The following is a 17,965-nucleotide window of genomic DNA, read 5'->3' as shown; positions in this document are numbered from 1 at the left end:
TTGGCTGATTTTTGCCAGGGCTTCCCTGGCTGAGTCTAAACTGCCCAAAGGGATTTTAATTCCTATAGCTTACAGCCCATTAGGAAAGTGATCTTTGATTGAACTTGTAAAGTTGAACAAGAAAATTAAATACCAAATCGTTCTTGGAAAAAAAAGGCTAGAATTAGAAATGGAATTCTAAGAATGAAAACAACAAAACAAAAATCTACCAACTCCATGCACTACTAATATTCTCTTAAATTAATTCCCTTAATATTATTCTAACCTATAGGGGATTTTGTTGCTAAATAGTTTTTCATTCCTCTGATTTCTTTTTCTTGGGAAGAGGAGTGGGAATAGAATTTAGATTGTTAACTACAATCTCCATAATTTAGAATCAGAAAACTAGTGTACAGTGGCATTGGACTAAGAAAACAAACACTTTTACATTGGTAGTAAAAGATAAAATTCCTTTTCTCTGTGTAAAGTTATTAACTATCTGCCCCTATTGCAAAGAAACTGCTCTCAAATATTTCATTCAATTTGATTCTATGTAATTATTCAAACTATTTCAACAGTTTACGATTTGTTATAATCACCAGGAGCTAAAGTCAAAAGAAAAAGAATGCCATTTGCCTATGTAATACTGGTTATTAATATTCTGATTTCTTGTAGCTGCCAACAATATGGATATTGTGGAGTTGAATTCTAGAACATGTAGTTAGTTTAAATTGGCTTTTGGGTTAAAATGGTATTGTTTATTATAAATATATGCTTTCCTACATGAAGAACAGAAACAATCATTCAGTTCACTTTATTTCAAATTCAGCTACAATGTGTTAGAATTTCAATTAAGCAGAGTGTGTGACCCTTCTTTCTTCCCTCCAAAAATCCATCTTATCTACACTGAAATTATCTGACAAAACCCTAGGGCTACTGGGAAATCTACTTTGAAAGAAATCAAATTGTAAATCTAGGTGCACCGACAACAACATTGTTCAGCAGTGAACAAAATGTTAAAAATGGCAATCCCTAAAGGGGCCGGTTCTGGGACGAGCTCGGGGGAGAATGTAATTTTGGCTGGTGAGGAGATGGAGGGTTCAACTCTACCCCTGAAAAAACAAAACCAAAGAGAAACCTCGGCACCCCTTAAGCAGCAGTTCGCAGGAGGAGGCTGGCGTCTGCTCAGGAGGAAGCTGCCTGTCCACCCTCCATCAAGAGAAGGTGGGAGAGAGGGGCAGGAGGTGCAGAAACTGACCAAGGAAGCATGACGTACTTATATTGGGGGTGGGTAAGGAGAGAGATGACTTACATTTTGTGTTTTCAGTTTTAATCGACACACTTAATTAAGGAAATTCAATTTTATTATGTTATTAAAATGAAAAAAGTGCTCGTTCCACTGAAATGTGAATCTAATACCTTTGCTTGAAATCTGATTAATAATATTTAGTGCAGAGCTTCCTTCTGGGGAAGTTGTTTTCTTATCAGCCCTTTTCTGACATTTTGTTAAAAAAATACACATAAGTAGCTTTCGGATTTTTTTCCTTCCATTATAGGAACTGCTTTGGCAATATCTGAACCAAGGGCACCTGTAAGTCAAAAATTAAATCTTAGCCGACTTAAAATTACTTCAGGCCCTGAAAACCCTTTTATATGCCAAGATGGTTCCCATAGCAGACAGCCCTGTGTTGTTTGTTTTGTGTGAAAGTGAATGATAAAAGATCCATGAAATCGACACAGAAAGCCAGAACAGCAGAAAGAACTGAGGGCTCTCCATCATTGCGGCTTCTACCCTCTGCTGACTTGCGGAACAATGGAAGCTACACATCCAACTGCAGATCTAACACAGCTGTGCATTTCATTAGATGAAGAGCACTAGTGACACAAGTAAATAATTAACTTATTCTGGTCCGCTGACTGTGCTTATGAGACCAGTCATAGCTGACAGATTTTAATACAAGTTAACACAAAGAGACCATAATGAGCTTAGAAGTTAAAACAAAATATTTAGACAGAATTTGATGATCTCGAATCTCAAATTAGACAGATGATTTTTAAAAGTTTGTATTTTACTGAATTCATTAGGGGCAGAAAGAGAGTTCTCAATCTTAGAACCAGACTTTTCTTTTTCTAACAGTATTTCTCTGTTTCAGAATTATTCAAATCCTTAATCACAGCGGGAAGGTTTCTTTTCTTATTTTCAAATGAAAGATTAAAACTGTTTTCTCCAGGGACAGAGGCATAAAGTCCATGCCAATATTTAGAAGTCTTAAAAGTTATGGTCATTTTCCCTTAACACTGGTTTAAAATGTAAATGATATGCGGTGCGCTTCAATGTGTTAACACTCCCCTGGATCCTTGAAAAGAGGATGGACTACAAATAAACCATATCTAATGGAAGCTGTTGTGAAACAATTACCAATTCATACCTTAAATGCTTACACAGCATTTCAGATTTTAAAATAAAATTTCATCCCCTGGTTCAAGCTGGTGTCTCAACCCCATTGTTTACAGCACAGCCTCCTGGCAATAAAATGCAAATACACCAGTTTAACATGCTCAGGAACATTTAATGCACTCAGGAGGGCCAAATGGGAATTGGACCACAGACTACAGTATAGAACTTTTAACAAATGCAAATAGTAAGAAAAAAAATAGAATCACAGAAAGTTACAGCAGAAAGGGACTGCCAATACCGCAATCAACAAAATATTATTCCATCACCATCCATCTTAATTTCTAGTTGTAAAGGGGAAGAATTTAGGGAGTCTAAATCTGACTGCCGATCCACTCAGGAGAGGCACTTCTGACATCCACTATCACAGCTCTCTGTATCATGCTCCAGACACTGCTGGCTCCTACACCAATTTGCTATTTCTATTTCCAAGGCTTCACAGAACAACACAGAAATCATTTAAGAATAGGCTTGCTCAGGAAAAGTCAAGTTAATCTCAGGAATCATTTGATCGTTTTTAAACATATTCATTTTTTCTTTTCTTAGACAGGGTCTCACTCTCTTGCCCAGGCTGGAGTGCAGTGGCACAATCACGGCTCACTCAAGTGATCTTTCCACTTCAGCCTCCCTAGTAGCTGGGACTACCACGTCCAGCTGCGTGCCACCACGTTCAGCTAATTTTTAATTTTTTTTTTTGTAGAGATGAGGTCTCACTATGTTGCCCAGGCTGGTCTCAAGTTCCTGGACTCAAGTCAAAGGGCTGGGATTAGAGGTGTGAGCCACCATGCCTGGCTTAAAAAGTATTCCTAATTCTAAACATCAACTGACATATTCAAAAGTCATTTTTGGCCTTCAAAAAATACTGATTTTAGTGTACTGTCTCTGTGTAATGGACTATCTTAACTCAAACAGGAAAAAAAAAAAAGGTAAGAAAAGAAGAAAAAATGGTAAGAAAAATTAACACATTCTAGTAGCATATGAAGACAGGAAAGCAAATGGCATCTGCAGAAGACAACTGTAATGCCATCTCTAATTCAAGAGATGTTTTTGATGTGACTTCAGTGTGTTGAGACCTGACTAGTAAATTGTTTCAATTTTGTTGATGGCCAATTCTCATTTTAATATTACAGTCTGCTTTAATTTTTACACTTTTATTTAGCAAGTCTACCTTCTAAGTGTAATCACATTTGAATTAAATTTACCCCTCTGAGGTTAATATATATTATTACTCTTCCTTTTCTGAGTGAGGAAAGAGAAAAAGAATCATTTCCCTCAATTGCTGGGGAAGTAGAGGTTCAGGGCCCCAACTCCACATAGGCGGAGGTAGCTTATGTCGAGTCATCTGAGTGAATATTGAAAACTTCGTAAATATATTGTATACGTTTATACAATTCAGCTTGCCACTTTCTAATGCTCTAAATGATGTGGAGCACATCTGGCAGGATGGTCTGCCGAAATAATCCTAATCAAAGTCTAAATTACCTCCTTTTACTTTCTGCAGATACTCAGCAGTTGGACAAGGCTATTTATTCTGCACAGTTTTACACTCTTTACACTGAATGGTGAAATGATGCTGTGGTTTTTCTCCATCAGTCCCAGTGCAAGAAGAGAGCTGTGTTTAGTAACGGATAAACACTCAACCAGTGCCCAGTATTAGTGAGGTTTATAAATGTGGGGGAAATGCCGTCTGTAAAAAATTCATCACCCCTTGGACTCTTAGACCTATGTAGAGCAGGTGAATCAAGGAATTGGGTGACTTTAATTTGACTCAATGCTGTTCCACTGATATGTTACTTTGGGGGTGCGGGGGAAGCACCACTTTCTGGTGAGCCTTAGTTGTTTGCTCTTTGTAACGGGAATAATTAGCACCTATCTCATGAGGCAATTGTGTTAGAAGAACAGATGAGCTAATGTCTGAGAGGTACTTTAAGGTCCTTAGAGAAAGGCTGCGTCTAAATACAAGGAATTATTATTATATAAGAAACCTAATTACTCTCAGCAGGAAGCAAACTAGCAAAGCAAAGGAGACCAACTTAATGAATAGAAGGAGCAGTTGCAGTTGCACTAACTTTGGCTGGAGAGGCAGAAAAGCAGTTCACTCCTTCCTGGGTTGTGCAGGTCATTTAACATCATCAAGACACTGTCTCCTGATAACTTTCACGAGGCCTGGGGTTGCAGATATCTATTGGGGAATAGTTTACTGCTAATGAATATGGTGGTAAATGGGGCCAAAGAAGCAGTAGGAATGCTTTCAAGTTTGACTGTTCCTATTAAGAAATGGTTTGCTTTGAGTAAACTTATCTCAATGAGCCTTTATACATTCAGAAATGAAATCTCTAAATCAAAATGTTAAGGCTAACACAGGTGGTTATTCCTTTCTTCCCCTCCCCTTTTCCAGCTATCGAATTAACCTCCTTTTATTTTTCACACCACCACCTTAAATAATCCCCAGAGGGAGGGGAGTGGACAAAAACTGTTGAATCATATTGGCTTTGTTCTGTTGTTGAATCATTTCCAGATCTATCACATCACTTGCCATATACCGGTTGACATAATTTTAATTCGGCTCTTCCTTACATGTTAACAGATAAATAATGCATAAGAAAACTTGATTAGCTTTCTTATTAAAACATCACTCTAAATGAGAGGAGGCGCTAGAAGACAATACAGTTTTTACACGGCTTTCCCATGAGCAGTTGAATGGTTTGATGTGATAAATTTGCATAGTCTGAAGCGCACAAAGGGCTGATTAATTGAAACCCTTACAATGCTTTTGCAAGCAGCTATTGTAAAACAATAACCATAGGAACTTTACAAAATACACACGGCTGAATGTGTCAAGAGCTTAATAAAATGTGTTGAGGCTACACTATTTGGAAACAGAATTGGAGATTTTTATTCTGGGCCATAAAACACTAAATACCCTAATTTCAAAGCTTTAGTTGGATATTTACTGAAAGGTCAGAGGGTTACTGGCGAGCTACTGAAGACCAAAATTTGTTCCTAAAAAAGTCAATTCCATAAAATCTTCTTCCAATAAGGTATCCGTGTGGATGAAGAAACCCTGATTTAATAACATTAAAGTAAGAGCTGCTGGAGTTTTGGTTTTGGACTGAAACTCTGATGGATCATTTGGCATCATACACCTTATGATGGGGTCATACGGATAGTCCTACCAGCCTCCTTCTCCCCTCCCACTTAGAAACTTCCATTCAAGCAGGATCAAGCAAAGTAGAGAGCCAAAGCCATCCAGACTGTTTAAAGCTGTGGACTTGCAGAGAGGATTTTAGACAGTCTCAAGTACTACACGAGTACAAGGTATTATTATTATTACTTTAAATCAGGTTCTTTTCACTGTCTCAATTTTAGAAAGCATAATACAGAAAAAAGGACTAACAAATGAAGGTCTAGCAAAACCAAACTTTTAAACCAAACCTTGTTTAACAGATAAACTTTCTCCTTGGCTTTTCTATCACACATGAATTACCATTTTCTTACTTCCCACAGCCTCTTTATATCTACTGTAAAATGATTCCTTAACGTCTTGGAAAGTCAGGGCAGGTTTTATTTTCTTCTAAGAAACATTCGATCAAAATCTTAATAAATTAATTCTGCAGGTTATTGAATAACTTATTAGTGCAAAATGGAAGCAAGTGACCTTATAATGGAACTTTTCTTGTATAAGAGAGGGTCAAAGATGAATCTTCCAAACGATTTTATCCATATACCCATAATCCTTATCAACCACAGATAGGCAGACTAAACCATTAAGTGAAAAAACTATATTTTGATAAGACTACTGTTGTAAAACAAAAGTTGACTTCACTCCATTTAAACTAGCTGTCTGGTCCTTAAGGATTTAGGGAGCGTATGCCATTATCTCAGATTTGCAGTTATTAAAAAGCTTCTGTTTGCCAGGACAAACACTCTTGCTCAAATACAGTTTTTCCTCTCCTTAGGAGTACTGCTTGGTATTGCTGCCCAATGCTGTGATCCACAGGACCTTTGTTGGAGGTGCTAATCCTTTTTCACATGAGAGACTGAGAAATGTTCTTTCAGGGAAGTGATATATTGCTTTTTTTTTTTTTCTCTCCACATCAAAGGAGTCCGCTTTTTCCTCCTTCATTGTGAATGGCAGCAAAAGAAGAGGAAATCTGGAAATATAATAATTTGGTTTGCCTGAACACTGAAATGGAACTTGAGAATTCCTTGGGCTCTCAGATAATTTTTGTTAAAGATTTTTTTTAAAAGGAGTAGTTAATCTTCTAATAAATGCACTAATCATCAGAGAAAACAAGGCTCAAGACAAAAATATTTGCCCTTGATGAGTTCCCTCCATTAGAATTTACAACACAGTTGAAGAGGCTTACATGTGTTATTTTGATTTTAATAGAAAGTCTAATTCCAAACATAATTTCAATCAGCATATGTGAATGTCTCTTCCTATCTTTAACTCTATCTATAAAAATGATTAGAATATACAGCGACACATAGAACATTCCACACCCATGTTCAGCTCTGTTTTCCCTTTGGAACATCATTATGCCTCAACCAGATAAGTCATGGCTTCACTCGAAAATATCTAGAAGTCTAGACCACTTGGGAAATGAGCTCAAGACTTCAGGGTTTACATATTTCTCCCCAAATGAATTTAAAACAGAACTAAACTTTCCTGCCTTTGTAAATAAACAAACGACAAATTCACAACTTTGGTGTATAGAAGGTTATTACTAAATCATTTCACCTTGGCCAGCATTTTGCATACTACCAAAGGATGAACAGCTCTAGAGATTCTTGATCAAAGGTCCAGCTCTTTTGGGGGGATGCAGACTCACTGCACATTTACTGATAAGATATATAACTGACCTCACAATGCCCAAAGGAAGGCTGTACTTCATTAAGATTCTTTGAATGTCTCAGAAGAAGACTGTATTGAAATGCCCTCATCTAAAAAATACACTGTGAGTGAATCCTGCCTGCTTCTGAGCCCACAGTAGTCTATGTTAATTGTGATGCCACCTTCTTTACAAAACATGGTTCCTCATTACTTGGTTCTCTGCTTAGTCCTCCTCCACTTTTGAGGTTACAGAAGGTGATGCTGCTTATTGGGTCTGTCACCTCTGTAACTGATAAAACATTTTCACTTCTCCAGTGGGCCTTCTCTGACCAACTGCATTCAATCTTTGCTCATCACGCAGCACTGATGTTGATTCCCAACTACTCAGTATTGACTCGCTTATTCCAGTTTACCCACGCATTCTGCCCCCTTCAGTCTTCTTCATGAGCTCTGTGATCACATGCAGCACATAACTACCACTGTTTCGCTTCCTCTTCACATTTGTTTCATTGAGCTACCAACTATCCTACCACCTTTGAAGTGATCAGGCTTGAGCGGGACAGATGCACATGTTCTGTGAAACTAAATTTTCAAGTCTCCTTTAATTGTTAGAGAGGATATCTGAAGAGGCATTGGGCACAGAAATGTGATCTACACACAATTCATATACAAAAAGAATCCCTAACAACAGCTTTGTCAAAGTAACCTTTTAAGAAAAGACAAAAATCAGACAATCTGCAGGGCCATGTTACTTTCTGAACACCCAGAACAATACATTTTATACTCTAAATGGCGAGAGAAAAAGAATATGCACAAAGGTATACTAAATCAAAAGAATTTTCAAATTTTCTCATAGATAATACGTATGTGTCAACTTGCAGGAGATGCTACAAAAGAAAAAACAGGATTTCCAAACAATTCTACATCTCAGGATTAAAAACTAAGTTCAACTAACCACTGCTCTTATTCTCGCATGTATCTGGACCAAAACAGAAACAAACAAACAAACAAACAAATCTCTGCAGGAATCGTGGTGTGACACATATACCCTGAAAACTCAACACTTTGAAATTTTTATCAGCTCATTTCATGGCAACTACAAACAGCGTAACTGATGTTGTGGACTACATTTTCTGTTTCACTCACATTTTGCTTGCCAATATCCAACTCCTTTAGGCCTGATGCAGTCCCCCTTAGGGCCCACACTAAGGGCTGGGTTATTGTGTGGCTCCTTACAGACACCTGCCATCTGTGCCTGGCATGTGAAGGTTCCAAGTGCACTAACTGTAATCACTGTGGCCAAAACATTTTCTTCAAGTGCCCTCTTTTTGTGGCTTTTACTGTCAAATCTAGCCAAATAAATCAGGAGAACTGTCAAAGTTGAGGGCTCAGAAATTTACTTCCTTTTACATCTGTTTGAAATCCTGATAGATTTTGAATTTTACACAAGGCCACTAAAGCCTGACCAGAGGACCAGTTAAAGAAGGGAGTGGGGACAGTGTTTTACAATAAGCTGATTTAGAAGGAAAGGGACACCAGAAAATACAGCTTTATTTTAGGAGTACATCTTAATATGGGGCTTTGGCAGGCATTTGTGCAACATGCTGTATGAGGGTAGTATTTATTCTGGATTTGTGGCAGCTGTAAAGCTGCTTATCCAGGAAGAATGGGAATTTTGAGAAGATGCCCATCTTAAGGAGGAGACAGAAAATAATACTAAGAAACAGCAGGATTCATCCTCAGGAAAGGTAGTGTCTTTCCAACGAGAAATCTCTGGGAATATGGCAATCTCAGGAGCAGAGTAAGATATAAGAAGAGAAAAGAGCCACCTTTAACTAGATTTAACCAAATGAGCCATATGCTCAGAATCAAAATCCTGGATTCAAATGCAGGCTCTGCCAGCACCAAGCTGTAGGAGGCATGCTACTCACCTCCCCTGAACCTCAATCTCCTTACTCCTTTTTTTTTTTTTTTTTGAGACGGAGTCTCCCTCTGTCCCCCAGGCTGGAGTGCAGTGGCCCAATCTAGGCTCACTGCAAGCTCCGCCTCCCGGGTTCACATCATTCTCCTGCCTCAGTCTCCCGAGTAGCTGGGACTACAGGCACCTGCCACCACGCCCGGCTAACTTTTTGTATTTTTAGTACAGACGGGGTTTCACCATGTTAGCCAGGACAGTCTCGATCTCCTGACCTCATGATCTGCCCGCCTCGGCCTCCCAAAGTGCTGGGATTACAGGCGTGAGCCACTGCGCCTGGCCAATCTCCTTACTCTTTATAGTAGGAATAACAACACAAACTGGAACTGTACCAGTTAAAGGATGAAATATAGATAAAAGTGCTTATAAATGATCAATACACAAAAAGTAAAATACTATAAATGTGGAGATAAACAGCATGCAAATGATTCCTCAGTTTTTTCTCTAGCCCAAATCTCTCCCTGGAGCTCTAGACTATACCCAATTGCCAACCTATATCTTCACTTGGAGTCTAATCATCTCAACCTGTGGCCCAAACTCTCAACCTCTGCCCTTGTCTAATGCCAAAAAATGATTCTTTACCCAATCGCTCCCATCTTGGTAAATAGCATTATCAGTTGTTCAGGCCACAAACTTCATCCTCAACTCCTGTCTTTTCCTCTTGCAACATCCATCCAAGCCATAAGCAAGTCCTGTTGGCTCTATCTCCAGAGTATGTCCAGAATCCAGTCACTTCTCTCTATTTTTCCACTGCTGCTGTCCTAGTCCAAGCCACCACCCTTTCTTGCCTGGACCACTGCAATGGTCTCCCTGCCCCCTTCCTTGCCCGTTCCAATCCACTTTTCATATAGAATCCACAGTGAGCTCTAGAAGTTGTAAGTTAGATCTCGTCACTCCTTTGCTTACATTCATTTTTATGGTTTGTATGTACCCACCAAAACTCATGTTGAGATTTAATTGATATGGGGCCTTTAAGAGGTGGTTAGGTCATAAGGACTCCATTCCCATGAATGGATTAATGCCATTATTACAGACATGGGTTAGTTATCTCAGGACTGGTTTGGTTATAAAAGCAAGCTCTCCTGCCCCTCTGCCTGTCTGCCATGGGATGATCCTCTCCAGATGCTGGTGCCATGCTCCTCCACTTCCAAGTCTTTAGAACCATAAGCCAAATAAACTTCTTTTCTTAATAAATTATCCAGTCAGTGGTATTTTGTCATAGCAGCAGAAAATGGACCAAGACACCCACCATCCAACAGTTCTGTTGGTTCCCAGCATATCTGGAGTAAAGTCCAGTCTCCTTTCTTTTAGCCAAAAGGCCCTACAGGATATGCCCCCATCATCCTTCTCTCACTCCCCAAGTCTCATACTATGCTCCTTGTCAGGCATATGCCTGGCCAGACTGGCCTTTTTTCTGTTCCTTGAATATACCAAGCTTATTCGTGCCTCAGAACTCTTACCCTAATGGTTCTCTCTGCCTATAACTAAATCCTCCCAGACTTTTGCTCGGCTGGCTCCTTTGTATCCTTCATGTCTCAGCTCAATGTCGCTTCCTCCGAGAGGCTGTTCCTGATCATAATCTAAAATACACACCCCCACCTCTAAACCATCCACTCTTTTATATCATTCTTCATATATGGCACTTATCATTACCTTCAATTATCCTGTTTATATTTTTGTTTACACATTTTTTTTTCTTGAAATGGAGTCTTGCTATACTGACCAGGCTGGTCTCAAACTCCTGGGCTCAAGTGATCCTCCTGCCTCAGCCTACTAAGTAGTTGGGGTTTATGTTTTTGTTTACTTCTTTTTTGTCTGTTTCCTCCCTAAGGAGAACACAAATCCCGGGAGAACAGAGACCCCATCAGTCTTGTTTACCTCTGTATTTCCAGTATTTAGAACAGTGCTTGGCACACAGTGAAAGCTCAATAAATGGATGAATTAATCAACAATATAGGCACTCGAGATGATCTTCCATCATCTCACCATCTCAAGTCAATGAGACACAAATGCTTTGTGATTGGTGCCATCGTTTACCGGATTAAAACCACAGTCCCCGTGGTTTTTCTTCTTTATGCTGTCTTTATTTCAGTCAGTCAAGTCCATTCATTTGCTCTTCTCTGCTGCCCCCTGTTTTTCTTTCACATCTTTGTCAAAGCCCTCTAAGCCTGAACCCCATCTAGTCTCTGAGGCCTTCCTTTACCAGGCAGCCTGCAAGAGAAGACCCAAGACAGACCTGCCTGCAGCTCACCTTTACTGCCTCCTGCCTGTGCATCAGGCACTGTGTTCCCTGCTTTTACACATTAGTATCAAGGAGGCCAAGGCATAAAGGGACAAAATAGTTCACCTAGTTGGAGTTCAAGACCTTTCTCTCTCTGCTATACTTTTCCTCAATCCGAGGGCTTTCTTTAAATACTGAACACAGGATGGCTGTGATGAAAAGGCAATGTGTTCATTCAGTGTGGTCCACAAGACAAGGCAGGACTAACTGCAGTAACCTATAGACTCTTGAGCACTCTTACTAACTCTTGAGCACTTCTGACTCAAGAAAACCATCAGAACAGTGCTACTACAGAAGAGGCTGCCTCAGAAAATAGCAAGGGCCTCCCTTCACAGGCCACAATCAACATGGAAAACCATCTGCCAAAGATAATCTAAAAAGAACTCTTATACTAGAAGATGGATTTAGACTGGACTTCTAAAAGGACTTTTCAAACTCTAAGATTCTATTCCTATCTATGGTAAACTCTAAACCTCTATATTTTTAGTGGTTTCTCCCATATAATTTAGCATTTAACTATGTAATCCTTCGTATCCATCTTTTTGCTTCAGGTGTCAGTCAACTCCTCATGGGCATTAGTCAAGGGATTCATTTACTTTCTATCCCCTAAAGTGCCCCGCACAGTTTTGAGCCCACAACAGTAACTTAAAAATGACCGAATAGGTTTCCCTGGGGCTGTCAAGGCAGGTTCTCATTTGTGCCTGGGATGGACGTGGGTGGGCATGTATACACTTGACCCTTGAATAACACAGGTCTTAACTGTGCAGGTCCACTTATATGGGGATTTTTCTTCAATGAGATGTGAATCGAAAATACAGCATTTGCGGAATGTGAGCCCTTCTCCACAGAGGGACAACTTTTCATATATTTGGGTTTTACAGGCCCAACTGTGGGACTTGAATATGTGCAGGGGTCCTGGAACCAATTCCCAGCATATACTGAGGGATGACTATATTTAGTTATTATGGTTGAAGAAGCTTTAGTGGGCCTGTGTGATCAGTTAGGGTTGGGGAGCTATGAGTCTTAGGTGTTGAAACTCCTGGTGCCAGTTTAGATAAAAATGAGGCATCTCATTTCTGATATTTACTAGGAAGAATAAATTACACTTATTCTGGGAGTAGTGAGTTTGGCTTGTTATGTCAGTACAATTTCCAACAAGACCAATGAATATGTAAAATCTTTTATTTAATAAAGGATTCCTCAAACATCATAAGTGGATACCATATTATATGCGAAGTGCTATGCTGGGTGCTTTGGGGTTAAGTAAATCAGCAGGGCATGTTTCCTAATCTCAATGAACCTAAAATATACTTACCTAAGTGATATGGTTTAGATTTGTGTCCCCACCCAAATCTCGTGTCAAATCCCCAGTGTTGGAGGAAGGACCTGGTGGGAGGAGATTGGATCATGGGGTGGATTTCCCCCTCGCCGTTCTCATGATAGTGAGTGAGTTCTCCCAAGAACTGGTTGTTTGAAAGTGTGTAGCACCTCCCCCTTCTCTCTCTTCCTCCTGCTCTGGCCGTGTAAGATGTGCCTGCTTCCCCTTTGCCTTCTGCCATGATTGTAACTTTCCTGAGGTCTTCCCAGCCATGCTTCCTGTACAGCCTGCAGAGTCGTGAGCCAGTTAAACCTCTTTTCTTTATAAATTATCCAGTCTGAGGTATTTCTTTATAGCAGTGTGAGAATGGAATAATACACTAAGTTAGCCAACAAGGTATTCTGGATATTTAACAACATATACAATTATTTTTAAAAAACTATTGGTATCTTTGAATCTTTAGAATTTTATTTATAAAAATTCAAAAAATAGACTTTTGCTACTGTCATGCCTCTGGCTTCAGATGGGTGACATTCAAGAAGAGGACCAAAGTTGCAGACCTCAGTTACAACAATGATCCAGAAGAAAGATAAATTATTTTCAGATAAAAGCTGACAAACTATGATTAATGCTTCTCTGATGATTGTTAGCATTTATGTAATAATTCTCAGGGTGTGAGCTTTAAACATTTTAAAATTAATTTTCAATCTGAGAATTGATTAAAATAGACAAAAACAAACAAACCAACCAACCCAAGCAGTCTTAGAGGCAAGGCTCTGGTCAGGAAACAAAAGGTTAGTGCTCTAAAAATCCTTCTCATCTTTTATTAAAATAATTTTCAGTTCTATAAGTTGCATTGAAAAAAATCAAGCATACTCACTAAACATTCTTGTGCTGAATATTCTCAAATAATAAACAGATTTCTAGTTAAACGTGACAGATGAAACACATGTGTTTATCAACACCGCTTCTCTAAACCTCACTGAGTTTAAAAAAATTAAGGCGTAAACCTACATGTAAGGAGAAAGAATGGGCACAGTGGTATCAGTGGGCATGAGATAATTCTACAACTTTGAAAGCTGATAAAGAGACGAAAGAAAAGTAACAGAAGAGTAATCCTAAGTCCCTGCAGATGAGATGTGAAGAGGTGAGCTGACACGGCCTTTGGTGCCACCCCCACTCACCCACCCGATTCCTGGGAAGGCTCAGAAGACAGAGACACGAAGTACTAGTATTGCAAAAGGCAGTGTGAGGAGCGAAGCTGAAAGCAAGAGGACTGAATCAAAGCCACCCAATCTATCAGCAATTCTAGGAGGCTCTACTTTCAAAATGTGTCCAGACTCTGATCCCTTCTCACCAATTCCTCATCATTATGCTTTTCCAGCCCACCTCCAACTCTCACGTAGCTTCTGAACTGGCACCACTGCAGTTTCTTTCAACACAGCAGCCAGTGTCAGTCAGATTATCTCTCTCACCAGCTCAAACTCCTCTCCAGTGGCTTCCCTCTCCCTCAGAATAAAAGCCAAAGTTCCTGCAGTGACCTATGAGCCTCATAGCTGCCTCCTCACTTCTCACTCTGCTCCAGCGATGGGGCCTCCTTGCTGGTCTTCTATTAGGTGAGCTACAGCCGCAAAACCTTCACCTCAAATGCTCTTTAGCCAGAGGGGGCTCACCCCCTTACTTCTCTCAGGTCTTTACTCAATGCCATCTTTTCAACATGGTGTTGTTCCCCAACCACTCTGCCTAAACTTTGAATCACTAACCACACGCCCTCCCCTCACATGCTTCCCATCCCCCCTCCCAGCTTTCAATCTTTTCTCATCTCACGACACATCATTCCCTCAGCACTTACTATTTTCCTTCTTGCCCACAAGAACACAAGTCCTACAAGGGTTGGAACTTTAATCTATTTTGTTTACTGCTTGTCACCAGAGCCTAGAATAGTACCAGACACGCAGAAGATACTTAACAAATATTTGTATAAATAAATGTCTATATAAGAAATTGTCAGTTCTCTGTATTCCTTAGTCCATACAGCCAGGAAACTACACTTCTCCCCTAACCCTTCCTTGAGTAACCATTACTTGAGTACTTGATCTGAGACCCAAGGGTAGCAAGCGCAGCAGAGGGTGGGCTGGTCAAAAGCCTGATACCGAGGAATTAAAGCCTATGCACTGAAGAGTAAGCTCCAGTCCCTGCCCCTGCCTGACTCCTGGAGGTCAGCTGACAGCCTTAAGCACTGTCCCACCCTCATTCCCAGCTCCAACCTTCAGGCAGGAGTTAGAAAGATCCTAGTATGTTGAAACTGAATGGCACCAACAATAAAGTAGTTCACTACCTGACCACCCATCAATGATATTCACTAGTCAACAAGTTCTATCCATGGGACACAGAACTTTGAAATGCTTTCTAGGGTTCAGGGGTATACCAGGTATTCGAGGAAAGCCTCCAACAACAACAAATCAGACACTAAAACAAATAGGAGAGGAAAATCCTATCGAGAGATAGAAACGGCCAGGCACAGTGGCTCACACCTGTAATCTCACACCTGTAATCCCAAGGTTCAAATGCCATTTTGGGAAGCTGAGGCAGGTGGATCACTTGATCCTAGGAGTTCGAGATCAGCCTGGGTAATATGGCAATACCTAGTCTCTACAAATAATAATAAAAAAAAAAAAACCAAAAAAAAACAAAAGAAAAAACAAAAATTAGCCAGGCATGGTGGTGCATGCCTGTAGTGCAGCTACTCAGGAGGCTGAGATGGAAGGATCGCTTGAGCCCAGGAAGTTGAGGATGCAGTGAGCTGTGATCGTGCCACTGCACTCCAGCCTGGGTGACAGAGCAGAGCAAGATACCGCGAAAAGAAAAGAAAAGAAAAGAAGGAAGGAAGGAAGGAAAGAAAATTAGAAACAGAAGAAAACTAAAAAGAAAAAAGAAAAACCAAAAAACTAAAACTCAAAGAAAACTAAAAACACATACTTCTTGCTATAAGAGAAAGAATAGGCTGGGTGCGCTGGCTCATGCCTGTAATCCCAGCATTTTGGGAGGCCGAGGCGGGTGGATCACGAGGTCAGGAGATGGAGACCATCCTGGCTAACACAGTGAAACCCCATCTCTACTAAAAAAAAATACAAAAAATTAGCCAGGCATGGTGGCGGGCACCTGTAGTCCCAGCTACTCGGGAGGCTGAGGCAGGAGAATGGCATGAACCCAGGAGGCAGAGCTTGCAGTGAGCCGAGATTGCACCACTGCACTCCAGCCTGGGTGACACAGCAAGACTCTGTCTCAAAAAAAAAAAAAAAAAGAGAGAGAAAGAATATAAATTAACTTTAAATATTTAATTAGAAATTGAAAATATGATAGGCTTCAAAAATCTGAAAAATAACGTTGATCAAATTTCCTAAAAAGAAAAACAAGAAGAAGGCAAAAAGATAAGAAAACTGGAGCATCAATCTGGAAGTTCCAATATTTGATCACTAAGAAAACCAGAAAGGGTATGGGGAAAACGAGGAAGAGGAAATTATTAACTAAATAAATATAAGAAAATGTCCTAGAACTGAAGGAACTTAAATCTCCAGAATGAGACGGTGTCCAATTGCCCAGCACAAAGAATGAAAAAAGAGCCTATGAAATTTCAGAATGTCAAGAAGGGAAGAAGATAGTAAAAGCTTCCAGAGAGAAAGGAACAAAGTAGGAGGGAGGCAAGGAGAGAAAAAGAGAAACAGGGCACAAAAAAACCAGGAAGAAGAGTGACATTACAATTTACATGGAATTTAGATGATCATGTGGCAAGGCCACCAAAATCCTTAGGGAAAACAATTTTCAACCTAGAATTTTATACCTAACCGAAGTTGGGTGAGGAGGAGAGACAAGGACTGATGGTTTTTTTTTGTACAAAGAACCCTTTCTTGTTCTGTTTGACCTTTTAAAACCATGTGCATTTATTATTTAATAATAAAATTATACTTAAGAGAAATAAAAATTATGTCCAGTTACGAGTCCCATGTCAATCCTTCTATTACTCTGTTAAAGTTTACACTACCTACTTTTTGTTTGTTTGCTTGTTTTTTTCCCCAATCTTTAACATAAATTTGATGAAGCTGTAAGAGAAGGGACTATCAAGGGAATCTAGGCTAATCAGAAGGTTTTTACCCTTGGATTAAAAGCCATCTGGAAAAAAAAAAGTAGCAAGACAAACTCCTCACTACAAGGGAAAGGTCAGCTAGACCCAGGAGGACTCCTTCAGTTTCGTAAAGAGACGTACAAGTCAAAGCTCCCCTAAGAATGAACAGTTCTCTAAAATCTGCTGTTTCAGATCACTGCAAATTAGAAACCATGCCTGTTAATGAACATTATACCAATCATATTAACAGTCTGAAAAAATGCTATAGCACAAAGACCTTCCTGACATTTTACCTAGATGCCTATATTTTCAGGAGCTTACTAATTAGGTGTGTTGCTTTCATTTTTAAAAGCACTGCTTTGGCTGGGCACGGTGGTGGCTCATGTCTGTAATCCCAGCACTTTGGGAGGCTGAGGTGGATGGATTGCCTGAGCTGAGGAATTTGGGACCAGCCTGGGCAATATGGTGAAACTCCATGTCTACTAAGAATACTAAAAATTAGCCAGACATAGTGGTGCACACCTGTAGTCCCAGCTAATGGGGGATGCTGAGGCAGAAGAATTGCTTGAACCCGGGAGTTGGAGGTTGCACTGAGCTGAGATCGAGCCACTGCACTCCACCCTGGGTGACAGAGTGAGACTCTGTCTCCAAAAAAAAAAAAAAAAGCACTGCTTTGTCTATACACATACATGTACTCACACACAGCAGACAGATTAAAACCTGAATAAAATCAATCCATCAACAGTAGAGAATCTACCTCCGTCACTTCACCTACCTCCAATTTCATTCACTCATTCATTCATATACATTGTGAATTCACCTATTATCTACTATCTATTAAGTGTCTGCTATGAGAAAGGCCTTATTGGGCTTTATGGAGAATACAAGGACATGGTCTCTGCCTTCAAGAAGTTTAGTGGAGACTGGTTGCATCCAAGATGGCCAAATAGGAACAGCTCTGGTCTACAGCTCCCAGGGAGATCGATGCAGAAGACAG

The 17,965-nt window shown here is 40.0% G+C and overlaps 1 protein-coding gene across 3 annotated transcripts in view; it reads right to left on the bottom strand.

Moving 5' to 3' along the window:
• Window positions 1-17,965, bottom strand: part of POLR3B (RNA polymerase III subunit B) — a 145,494-nt gene that overhangs the window by 14,812 nt on the left and 112,717 nt on the right. The gene's annotated exons all lie outside the window — the stretch shown is intronic.

The sequence above is a fragment of the Pongo pygmaeus genome, chromosome 10 (genome assembly GCF_028885625.2).
Source record: "Pongo pygmaeus isolate AG05252 chromosome 10, NHGRI_mPonPyg2-v2.0_pri, whole genome shotgun sequence".
NCBI classification, from domain to species: domain Eukaryota; kingdom Metazoa; phylum Chordata; class Mammalia; order Primates; family Hominidae; genus Pongo; species Pongo pygmaeus.
Note: the sequence above shows the minus strand (reverse complement) of the source record. Positions and strands in the feature narration are given on the sequence as shown.